This window comes from Rutidosis leptorrhynchoides, chromosome 3 (assembly GCF_046630445.1).
Source record: "Rutidosis leptorrhynchoides isolate AG116_Rl617_1_P2 chromosome 3, CSIRO_AGI_Rlap_v1, whole genome shotgun sequence".
Lineage (NCBI taxonomy): Eukaryota > Viridiplantae > Streptophyta > Magnoliopsida > Asterales > Asteraceae > Rutidosis > Rutidosis leptorrhynchoides.
In genome coordinates this window covers 371,677,180-371,689,790 of record NC_092335.1, presented here as the reverse complement: position 1 = coordinate 371,689,790, position 12,611 = coordinate 371,677,180, and positions in this window count along the sequence as shown.

The window sequence follows — 12,611 nt, the reverse complement described above, 5'->3', positions numbered from 1 at the left end:
AATTATAAATATAAATATATTTACGTATGAAGAGGAAGAGAAAAAGATGTGTTTAATTTGATCAGAATTCGGTTGGCTTTATAGCCAGACTTGAAATTTGGGGCTCCGCGACTCGCGGCAAAATGGCCTTAAAACTCCGCGAGTCGCGGAGAGATATTTACAGCTCACACCCTTGGAGTTTCTTGCTGCCGACGGTTTTTATTATATATATATAATATATATATAATTAATATAATTAATTATATATTATATTATATTTATATACATAGTTAACTTGTAATTTTTAGTCCGTTGCGTCGAGCGTTAAGAGTTGACTCTAGTCCCGGTTCCGGATTTTCGAACGTCCTCGCGTACAATTTAATATCTTGTACTTTGCGTTTTGAATCTTGTACTCTTGTGATTTCGAGACGTTTCTTATCAATAATTGGAACCTTTTTGATTGTCTTTTGTACTTTTGAGCTTTTTGGTCGTTTGCGTCTTCAATTCGTCGAATCTGTCTTTTGTCTTCACCTTTTATTATTTAAACGAATATCACTTGTAAATAGAACAATTGCAACTAAAAGCTTGTCTTTCTTGAGGAATAATGCTATGAAATATATGTTCGTTTTTAGCATTATCAAATATTCCCACACTTGAGCGTTGCTTGTCCTCAAGCAATATTGTCTTGAAATACTAGAATCACTTCTTTATTTTTCACACTTTGTACATCAGTGATTTCTATACGGCGGTATAAACAATGGTAGTAACGATATGGTTTACAGTCCCACATGACTATAAAAATTTAGATCCATTAAGGAAATTGGATCTTTATGAAAACATTTGATCTTTTGAAAATTAAATCTAGTTTTTACCCTAGATAAGTTTTCCGGAATAACCCTTTACCGGTGTTTGCAAAATATTTTTGTGGGTTTGGTGGGTTTCAGATTTGAAAATTTTAGCTCAAAACTTGCGGTTTTGTGTCACCCACTTGCTAACCTTGTATTTGGAAAGCAACACGTCCAGTTTACTTGTTCCGTATATTACCTTTCGGCAAACTACCGTCCGGTTGTAAAGGAAAGCGTTGAACAAGCAATTGTTTAAGGCAATGTCCCGTGACATGCTTTTGATTATGGTCTATAACGTGTCGGACGCAATTACTATCCTTGGTAGGAGCAATAGTAAAGCTCACCCTTATAATTTGTCGGTCTGGCACAAGGTCCTGTCTTTGACCACTATGCAACCACCGTTCTTACGGTTGACACCCGATTTAGTTCAGGTGACCTAATGAATTTCAGGTGAATTCCTAGGATTTTACGTTCAATGGTAATGAACGCATTGAAAATAGGGTTTTCAGAAAACAAATCGGTTTGTAATTTTTTATCAAAGTATTTTCTCGTTTAAGCTCGAGTTTAGATATCATTGAATTCCATGAGTTTGAATTCTCAATCTTTAAGGTCAATCTCTAGGATTGAGTAATATCAGTCTTAAAAGCTGATTTTTAATCTTTAAGGAGATTATCCTTTCTGGGGATCTGATTCATTAGTCTTATCCAGCTAATTTGCACGGTGCCTCCCCATTGTACGAGATAAATCCTTCTCATGGTTAGGATAAATCTGACCACTTGGCGACCCTGTTTAATGCTGAGGTCCGTGGATTTCCTGCTGATTTTAGTGATGACTTTTCTAGATTTTTCGTCAACCTACAGCTGGTCTGAACGACAACTTCATGACCTAAATCAAGAAGCGCGTGTCTTTTTTGGAAGACTTTACTTCCTTTTAATGATGGAATTGATTCATCGTGTAGATCCATCTCTTCTTTTCTTTCATCGGGTAAAACAGTTTAGTTTAGTCCAAAGCAAAAGTATTTTCAGTTATTTGTTACAAATATATGTGGCATATGTTTAAAATAACTTGGTAAATTTTCCCACACTTGGCTTTTTATTTTTCTTTTTATCGTCCTCTATTCCATTTTAAATGAATTTTAACATTTTAGTTTGTTTCTCAATTTATGTCCTTTCCGAGGTAACAATAATTTCGGTGTTAAAACCTAGTTTTATCGTTCATAAATATGTATAAACATGATTTGAATTCATTTAATTGAAAATTTTTACTAGAATTGGGTAGTCAGTATATAAGACTAGGGCTGTTCTTTTTTATCAGAGAGCACTAGATTCTAATACAACTACTGCTTTACTAGTATTTTTAATGGTAACCAAGTGTATAAAGTAAAAAATTTTAAAATCCGAAAGAATTTAACCCCTTCCCACACTTAAGATCTTGCAATGCCCTCATTTGCAAGAAATCAGTAACAATTTAAATTATTGAGGGTGATTTGTGTGAAAATGATTAAATTTTTACCAAAGTTTCCAAATATATTGGCGTTTGTTTGCTGAATGATAAATGGTGCACATCATTTGTTCATTCCGTCTTGTTGTTATTTCACATGTATTTTGCATCTTGTCGTCAAAATTAGTTGCTTTTGCTGAACTTAATGCCAGTCTTTGAAAATGCGTTGTTTTACCCTGTTGTGTACATAAGATAAACTGCAAACATATATACATATTTTTGAAGTTTGGTTTATTACCCCACATTCAAAAATTATTAAAATCTAAGAATAAAAGTTAGATAATTATAAAAATGATTACAATATTAACAAAAAATATTAAATGTATCAATAATTACAAATTACAAAATAAAAACAAAATAAGTAAACTAAGGATGATATTGGTACCAATAGGGGTTCCACGCATAACCATAAGTGCTATAGAATGCTTCGGCAGGGTCATACGTAGGATATGGTGGCTGCATCTCTATCGACCAAGGAGGGAAGACGGGTTTCGGTGTAGGAATATAGTTTCTACCTATATGTTGGCAATGCGCTATGATCTGGTTCTGATGAACTTGCCAATCTTCAAATGCTCTCTGTCTAGCATTTTCGTATTCCTGAGAAGCTATAAACCTATGCATTTCTTGCATCTCATTCCCCCCTCCTACATTACCTTGTTCCTGGTTTCTCTCTACCTGTGGATGTCTACCATTGTATCGTACTGCGGCGTTATTTCGCCGCTTCAAAACTTTCGCACCATGGTATACATTTAAACCTATAGTGTCGCGGGGTTCCGGCTCTTCTACTAATAATCCCCCCCGACTTATATCCACACCGAGATATTCACCAATCAAAGTAATAAAAATACCACCTCCTATTATGCTATGTGGACGCATCCCTCGAACCATAGCTGATAAATAAGAACCCACACAATATGGTATACTTACAGCGCTGTGTGGGTCTCGAATACACATATGGTAAAACAAATCTTGTTCATTTACCTTTTCTTTGTTTTTACCCCTTTGTGTAATCGAATTAGCTAAAAACCTATGTATCACTCTTAATTCGGCTCTATCTATATCCAAATAAGAGTAGTTTCCCCCTTTAAAACGGTGATGGCTTGTCATTTGACTCCACACACCGTGTGTATCAAAATTCTCATCTATCTTTCTACCGTTTAGTATCAATCCTCTACAATCGGCAGACGCTAACTCCTCAGGCGTATATATACGTAAAGCCTGAGCCATGTCTAGTAAAGACATGTGGCGCATCGAACCGCCTAACAAAAATCTAATAAAAGAACGATCGGTTAAACTAGCTACCCGATCATTCAACTCTATACTACATAACAACTCTTCACACCATACTTTATATACAGGTCTGCGTATGGTGAATAAACATATCCAGTCATTAAAAGAAGAATTACCATACCTCTGTACCAGTAATTCCCTAATTGGCCCGGCCAATTCTACAGCTTCCAAGGGTCCCCATTCTATGACCCTCGGTACCTCAACAACCTTAGAGTGAAGAGTATGCAAACCCCGTTGATATTTTGGATAATCTATCCAAAGTCTGTCAAATCGCAGGTTCGGGTGCAACTGTTCCAAGTGCATATCTGAAAAGGTCATGACTGGATGAGGTACATCCTGCTTGTAGTAGTTATCTACCTCCTGTTGTTCCAAGTTCTCAGCAGGAGCATGGCGGGCTTGGGATGAAGATTCACCCCTTTCATTCTGCAAAACACATCAAACACAAGTTTTGTGCATCCAAATATGCATTAGTGTCAGCAAAATCATCAATCAAAATAATTACAATGACATTATTAATTTATATCAAACTTAAGCTTATTTTCACATTTTTATCAAATCTACACTTTTTCAAATAAGCATATACGAAAATTTTCGCCAAGTTCATAAGCATTCAACTCAAATAACATGTCAAAATAATCATTACTAGCAAATAAACAAGTCTCAAATGGCATTATCTTTCAAAAATCAAGTTCATGAATTTTGGACTTGAAAAAGTCCACTTTAATTCTCAAAATCATGTTTAGGCTCAAAGTTTGGATCATTTAACTACCTAGACATGTTACACTACTCAATTTCGGGTAAAGCAATTTCGGTTCAAAGACCTAGTCTTCAACTTACGACGAATTTTAAAAATCATATTCTTAACTTAATGAGATAAAGTAAATTTTTGTTTTTAAATTCACACAACTTAAATATAAAATTCAAAATTAATAAAAAATAATCACACCAAACTTAAAATTTTAAATGCATAAAGTTAAAATTAATATTTTAAAAATTAAAAATTCACACCAAACTTAATTTAAAAATTCATAAATTCATATCAAACTTATATTAATTTTTCAAATATTTATAATTTTAAATATATTGTTTTTACAAAGTTTACAATATTAATTTAAGATTTAAATATTAATTTTAAAAACATGGTAAAATTAAATTTAAAAATCTTTTTGTCTTTTTATCCCACTTTTATCAATCAAATATTATCAAAAATATGCGCCCCTCTTTTCGGTAAAGTAATTTCGGTTCCAAGACCTAATTTAACTCATGACGAATTTTTGAAATATTTTGGGTTGATTGATTAAAGATATTTATACCTTAAGAATAAACGTTAAATTTCGCAGTGATGTAATAAATTTTTGAACGATATCAATAATTTCGGTCGCCAAACCTAATTTTATTTAATACCAATTTAATACTTTTTAGCGAACAAATTAGCGTTTATTATCAAAAGGTTAAAAATAAAAATAAAAATAAAAACTGTGCAGACATACCTGTGAAATAGATTTCTTAGTTATATGATCTATTATATTCATAAGATAGTCGGTTTAATTGATTTTCCATGGCTGCATAGGCGTAACCTCGAGCATTCATTGTCTTTTCTTCTAAACATATGAACGGTCCGTCTCTGCATAAAGTAACAAATTCGGTATTTGAATAGGTTTGATTATTTGAACATTTACCTCCATGTGACCATTTTCCGCATTTGTGACATCGTTCTAGGTGTCGTGCTCTTCTTTTCGCTGCGGATTTTGATTTTCCTTTACCAAATTGTAACTTATTATCTTCGCATCTGGATCCTTTTCTAACTCCGTCCATTCTTTCTCTGATTACTGATACTATTTCACTCGGTAGTATGTCATTATTACGTTTAGTGATCAAAGCGTGTAGCATTAGACCATGGTTTAGTTCACAGGCAGTCTTCATTTTGTAAAAACCTAAAAAAAATAAAAATTCAGAATGGGGGGAGAAGACTAGTTCTTTAGGGTCTGCTAGGGAAAGACCATACGTGTTCCATTTTCGAGAACTACACGAAAACAGACAATCTAACTCTAACAGAAATACATATTATCCTTTAAAGATTTGATTCTCCCCACACTTAGTTAGCTGTGGTGTCGAAATTGTGATTAACTTCGTTGTCGACTTCCATCGGACCATGTATGTAATGTTTAACTCTGTGACCATTAACTTTAAATTCAATCCCATTTGAATTTATTAATTCTATCGTTCCGTATGGGAAAACTCTTTTGACTATGAATGGTCCAGACCATCTTGATTTCAATTTTCCAGGAAATAGCTTGAATCGTGAATTGAAAAGAAGAACTCTGTCTCCTTCTTTGAATTCTTTTGAACTTCTGATTCTTTTATCATGCCATTTCTTCGTTCTTTCTTTATAGATTAACGAATTTTCGTATGCTTCATGTCTTAATTCTTCTAATTCGTTTAGTTGACTTAATCGTAGACGTCCAGCTTCATGTAAATCAAGATTACATGTCTTCAAAGCCCAAAATGCTTTGTGTTCAATTTCTACTGGAAGATGACATGCTTTTCCATACACAAGTCTAAAAGGTGTGGTTCCAATTGGAGTTTTGTAGGCTGTTCTAAAAGCCCAGAGTGCATCCTCCAATTTAATGGACCATTCCTTCGGATTTGATCCTACGGTTTTTTCTAGAATACGTTTTAAAGCTCGGTTTGTATTTTCAACTTGTCCACTTGTTTGTGGATGATATGCGGTGGAGATTTTATGAGTTACTCCATATCTTTTAAGAACTTTCTCAAGTTGATTATTACAAAAATGAGTTCCCCGATCACTTATTAAAGCTTTCGGTGTTCCAAACCTTGCAAAAAGACGTTTTAAAAAGTTGACTACAACTCGTGCATCGTTAGTTGGGAGAGCTTGTGCTTCCTCCCATTTAGATACATAATCAATGGCTACGAGTATATATAGATTATTATGAGATTTTGGAAATGGACCCATAAAGTCAATACCCCAAATGTCAAATACTTCACATACTTGGATGACATTTTGTGGCATTTCATCACGTTGACTTATTTTTCCGGCCCTTTGACATGCATCACAGGATTTGCAAAGAAGGTGTGCGTCTTTGTAAATTGTAGGCCAATAGAATCCAGCTTCATAAACTTTTCTTGCTGTTAGTTGAGGCCCATAATGCCCTCCTGTTGGTCCTGTGTGACAATGGTTTAAAATTTTACTAGCTTCATCTCCAAATACACATCGGCGTATTATTCCATCGGGACAACTTTTAAACAAATGTGGATCTTCCCAGAAATAGTGTTTTATATCACTGAAGAATTTCTTTCGTCTTTGGTACGATAATCCTTTTTCAAGGAATCCACAAACTAAGTAGTTTGCATAGTCTGCAAACCATGGGATTTCTTTATAATCTATCTTCAATAGATATTCATCAGGAAAGTTGTCTTGTATGGCCGATTCATTTAGAACTTCTAATTCGGGATTTTCAAGACGAGAAAGATGATCAGCGGCGAGATTTTCTGCTCCTCTTTTATCTCAGATTTCAATATCAAACTCTTGTAAGAGTAAGATCCAACGGATTAATCTTGGTTTAGCATCTTGTTTTGAAAATAGGTATCTAAGAGCAGAATGGTCGGTATAGACCACCGTTTTTGCTAGAACGAGATATGATCGAAATTTGTCAAAAGCAAAGACAATAGCAAGGAGTTCTTTTTCAGTAGTTGTATAGTTCGTTTGTGCTCCTTGTAATGTCTTACTAGCATAATATATAGGTTGAAATCGTTTTTCAATCCTTTGTCCTAAAACGGCTCCCATTGCAAAATCACTTGCATCGCACATTAATTCAAATGGTAGATTCCAATTTGGTGTTATCATGATCGGTGCATTAGTGAGTTTTTCTTTAAGAATATTAAAAGATTTGATACACTCATCTGAAAAGATGAATGGAGCATCCTTTTCTAGGAGTTTATTCATAGGAGTGGCAATTTTAGAAAAATCTTTTATAAAACGTCGGTAAAAACCGGCATGCCCTAGAAAACTCCTAATTCCTCTAACATTGGTGGGATGTGGAAGTTTAGCAATTACATCTACTTTAGCTCTATCCACTTCAATTCCTTCTTTTGAAATTTTATGTCCAAGAACGATGCCTTCTTTAACCATGAAATGGCATTTCTCCCAATTAAGTACTAGATTTGATTTTTCGCATCTAATTAGCATTCGTTCCAGATTAACTAGACATGATTTAAATGTATCACCGAAGACTGAAAAGTCATCCATGAATACTTCCATGCATTCTTCTATCATGTCGTGAAAAATCGCCATCATACACCTTTGAAAGGTTGCAGGGGCGTTACAAAGTCCAAATGGCATGCGTTTGTAAGCAAAAGTACCATAAGGGCACGTGAATGTGGTTTTCTCTTGATCTTCGGGTGCTATTGGAATTTGAAAATATCCGGAAAATCCATCTAGAAAACAATAGTAACTATTTCCGGCTAATCTTTCCAACATTTGATCTATGAAAGGTAAGGGAAAGTGATCTTTTCTGGTGGCGTCATTTAATTTTCTATAATCAATACATACACGCCATTCTGTTACAGTCCTAGTAGGAATAAGCTCATTTTTCTCATTTGTAATGACAGTCATGCCACCCTTCTTAGGTACGCATTGAACTGGGCTTACCCATGGACTATCAGAGATTGGATAAATTAAACCTGCATCTAGCAGTTTAATAATCTCTTTCTTAACTACATCTTGCATATTAGGATTTAGTCTTCGTTGGCGTTGCACATACGTTTTATGACCTTCTTCCATAAGGATTTTATGTGTGCAATACGAAGGACTTATTCCTTTAATATCATGAATCTTCCATGCAATGGCTGGTTTATGAGCTTTCAACACAGAAATGAGTTGTGATTTCTCATTTTCAGTAAGAGAAGACGATATTATTACAGGTAATTCAGATTCACCATGTAAATAAGCGTATTCCAAATGGTTTGGAAGTGGCTTTAACTCTAATTTCGGAGGTTCTTCTATCGATGATTTATATCGATATCTGTCTTCTTCTTTTAGCATTTGAATTTCTTCTGTTGTTGGTTCATATCCATTAGCTATAAGTGTAGCTAACATTTCAGCTTCATCAATTGGTTCATTACCTTCTCCTAAAGAACATTCTCCTGTTCCTTGTAATTCTGGAAATTCTTCTAATAATTCTGCATGTGCATCTATAGTTTGAATATAATAACATGTATCATCTGCAGATTGTGGTTGTTGCATTGCTCTATCAACTGAAAAGGTAACACTCTCATCCTCTATACTTAGGGTCAATTTCTTACCGAACACGTCTATCATTGCTTTAGCCGTGTTTAAGAATGGTCTTCCTAATATTAGAGGAACTTGAGAATCTTCTTCCATGTCCAGAACAACAAAATCTACTGGAAATACTAAAGTACCAACTTTAACTAGCATGTTCTCCATTATCCCTCTAGGATATTTTATTGATCTATCGGCTAGTTGTATGCTTATTCTGGTTGGTTTCAATTCTCCAAGGTCTAGTTTAGCGTATAGTGAATACGGCATTAGATTTATACTAGCACCTAAGTCTGCCAATGCTTCTATTGAACTAAGACTACCCAGAAAACATGGAATTGTGAAACTTCCTGGATCAGATAGTTTTTCTGGTATCTTATTCAACAGCACTGCTGAACAATTAGCATTCATAGTAACAGCCGAGAGTTCTTCCATTTTCTTTCTATTCGTGATTAGATCTTTCAAGAATTTAGCATATCTAGGCATTCCTGAAATCACGTCAATGAAAGGAAGGTTTACATTTATCTGTTTAAACATATCTAAGAATTTGGATTGCTCGGCTTCAAGTTTTTCCTTCTTCATTTTACTCGGATAAGGAAGTGGTGGTTGGTATGGTTTAACATAAGGTTTATCCTTAACTGTGTTATCTTCATTAACCTTTTCAACTACCGGTTCTTTTTCCTTATCTTGATCAGGTTGTGATTCTTGTGGAGTAGGAATAGTTTCATCAGAAGTTACAGGTATTTCAGGTGATTTAAGTGTTGTACCACTTCTTGTGGTAATAGCTTTAGCTGTTTCATTCCGGGGGTTAGCATTTGTATCGCTTGGTAAACTTCCCGGTTTTCTTTCACCTATTAACCTTGCTAGGTTACTTACTTCTTGTTCCAGATTTTGAATAGAAGCTTGTTGATTTCTAAATGCTTGAGCATTTTGTTCATTGGTTTGTTTTTGAGATGTGAAAAACTGCGTTTGAGTTTCAACTAGCTTCGTCATCATATCTTCTAAATTCGGCTTTTTATCATCGGTTTGTTGTGGTGGTTTATTTTGAAAATTCGGTCTTTGCTGATTGTAAGTATTATTGGATACTTGTTGATTGCTAGGACCTTGTTGGTTGTTGTATGGAATATTTCGGTTATAATTCTGGTTTTGATTGTAAATCGGTCTTGGCGGTTGATAATTATTCTGATAATTATTTCCAGGCCTTTGGTTTATGTATGAAATATTCTCTCTTTGTTCCATTGTTAATTCAATACTGAGACAATCTTTTGTCAAATGTGGTCCTCCACACTGCTCACAACTAATTCGTATTGAGTGAATATCCTTAGTCATCTTTTCCATTCGTCTCTCGAAAGCATCTATCTTTGCTGAAATGGAATCTAAGTCATGGCTAGAATCGGCTCTAGCTGCTTTAGATGATCTAATGATATCTTTTTCTTGATGCCACTCATGTGAGTGGGAAGCAGTATTATCAATAATTTTGTACGCATCAGTTTCGATTTTTTTCATAATAGAACCACCAGCTGCTATATCTATGTCTTTTCTTGTAGTGATGTCGCATCCTTGGTAGAATATTTGTACTATTTGACAGGTGTCTAAACCATGTTGCGGACATCCTCTTAACAACTTTCCATATCTTGTCCACGCCTCATATAGAGTTTCATTTGGCTTCTGTGTAAACGTAACAATTTCTGCTTGAAGTCTTACGGCTTTAGATGCGGGAAAAAATTGTTTAAGAAATTTGTCAATTAAAACATCCCATGTATCGATCGCCCCTTCAGGTAACGATTCCAACCAATCTTTGGCTTCTCCCTTTAAAGTCCAGGGAAATAACATGAGATATATCTGTTCATCCTCCACTTCTCGTATTTTAAATAGTGTGCAGATCCTATTAAAGGTACGTAGATGTTCATTTGGATCTTCCTTCGGCGCACCACTAAATTAGCATTGATTAGTCACCATGTGTAGAATTTGTCCTTTGATTTCATAATCTGGCGCATTAATGTCTGGATGAGTAATTGCGTGACCTTGGCCAGTGCGTTTAGCTCTCATTCGGTCTTCCATACTTAAAGGTTCCAGATTCTCCATAATTGAATTTGTTGAATCGGTATCAATAGATGATTCTGATTCAATAGTTCGTTCCTCAACAATCTCTGTTTGAATGATTGGTGGTTCCGGAGGAAAGTTTAATGGTTCAGGATCTACGAACCGTTCCTGAATATTTTCTGGATTCTCAATTGTGAGGTTTGTTTCAAAAACTGGATTATCGGAAATTTGAACTGAAGTACTTGGTCGACTGGATGACGATTCTAAAGAAAAATCAACGGCGGTTATATTTGTTAAACGATGTCTTGATCGAGTTACAGGTGGTGAACGTACAAAAGGTGATGAACGTCTTGCTCGGTGCATTCACTGAATATCCTATTAGTTTTTAAAAGGAAAGAAAAATTATAATAAGTTATCCAATCAATAGACTTTTCTGATTTTGCCCACGTTTCGAATAGCCAAAAGATGCAGCAGAGGGGCAGGATTCGTTTGGTCTCAATATAATTGAGGACTGTTTGGCTCCAATAACCCGGTCCACGTACAAATCCAACTATTACTACGAACCAGAAAATTTTGATGTCTATCAATTTAACCACTTAAAATAAATTTTCGTAATTTTAAGAAATTTAGATAAGAAGTAGAATAAAATTCTAAGTCCTAAAAACTAGAATGGCGAGAAATAAGAAAGACAAAGAGTTCGTCGCAAAAGGTCGAAAAAGAAAAATGGTTGAAAAATAAAAGGTGACGGAAAAATAAAAGAAACTTATCAAAACTTAAAAATACTTAACTAATTTAACCTTATTACTACAACTAACTTAAAATTATAATCGCAAATTGAAATTACTAATTGAAATGATAATTGATACATAGTAAAAGGTGTCTAAAAATATTAAGGCTTACAGGAAAAACTAAATCCCAAATGGAAATAACTTAAAAAGAAACTAAAACTTAAAAAGGCGTCGCAAAATTCTAAAGCACCTAAATCTTAGTCTAAAGAAAAAGCACTTAAGGAATTCTACGGCAAAGCCTAAAAATATAGGAGTAAAAATAACTATAGCTAAAACTAAGTTTAAAATTAAATATGAGCTAAAAAAATACAAATATTACGCTACAACGATTAAAAAGGGACAAAATATAAAAATATACAAAAAGTTGTAAAAAGTACAATTTTTATAAAAATATTATTTTTATATTATTTATTTTATGAAACTATTAATTTTACAATTTTATAAAACTAATTTAACTAAAATATATAAATAAAAAGTAAAAGTAAAATTAAAACTAATAATAATAATAATAATAATTAGGTTTTAATAATAATAATTAAAAATACCCGTAATCAATGCTTGATTAGGGTTTTGTCCGTGTGTCAGAAGCCCTCCGCGAGTCGCGGCAAAGAGAGAAGAAAACCCCGCGAGTCGCGGGGATCCAGAATTCAGTTGACAGGTTTTACTTTTTACGCGTTTTTCTTTTTATTTTTTTTTTTATTTTTTTTTATGTTTTCTGTTTTTAATTTAAATAAACGATTTTAAAATAAAACTTATATTTTTATAAACTAAAATAGAAATAAAGAAATTTATAAAACTTAAATATTTACAAAATCTTAAAAATACTTATATTTTTGTTTTTCTTTTTTATATTTTTCAATAATTAAAACG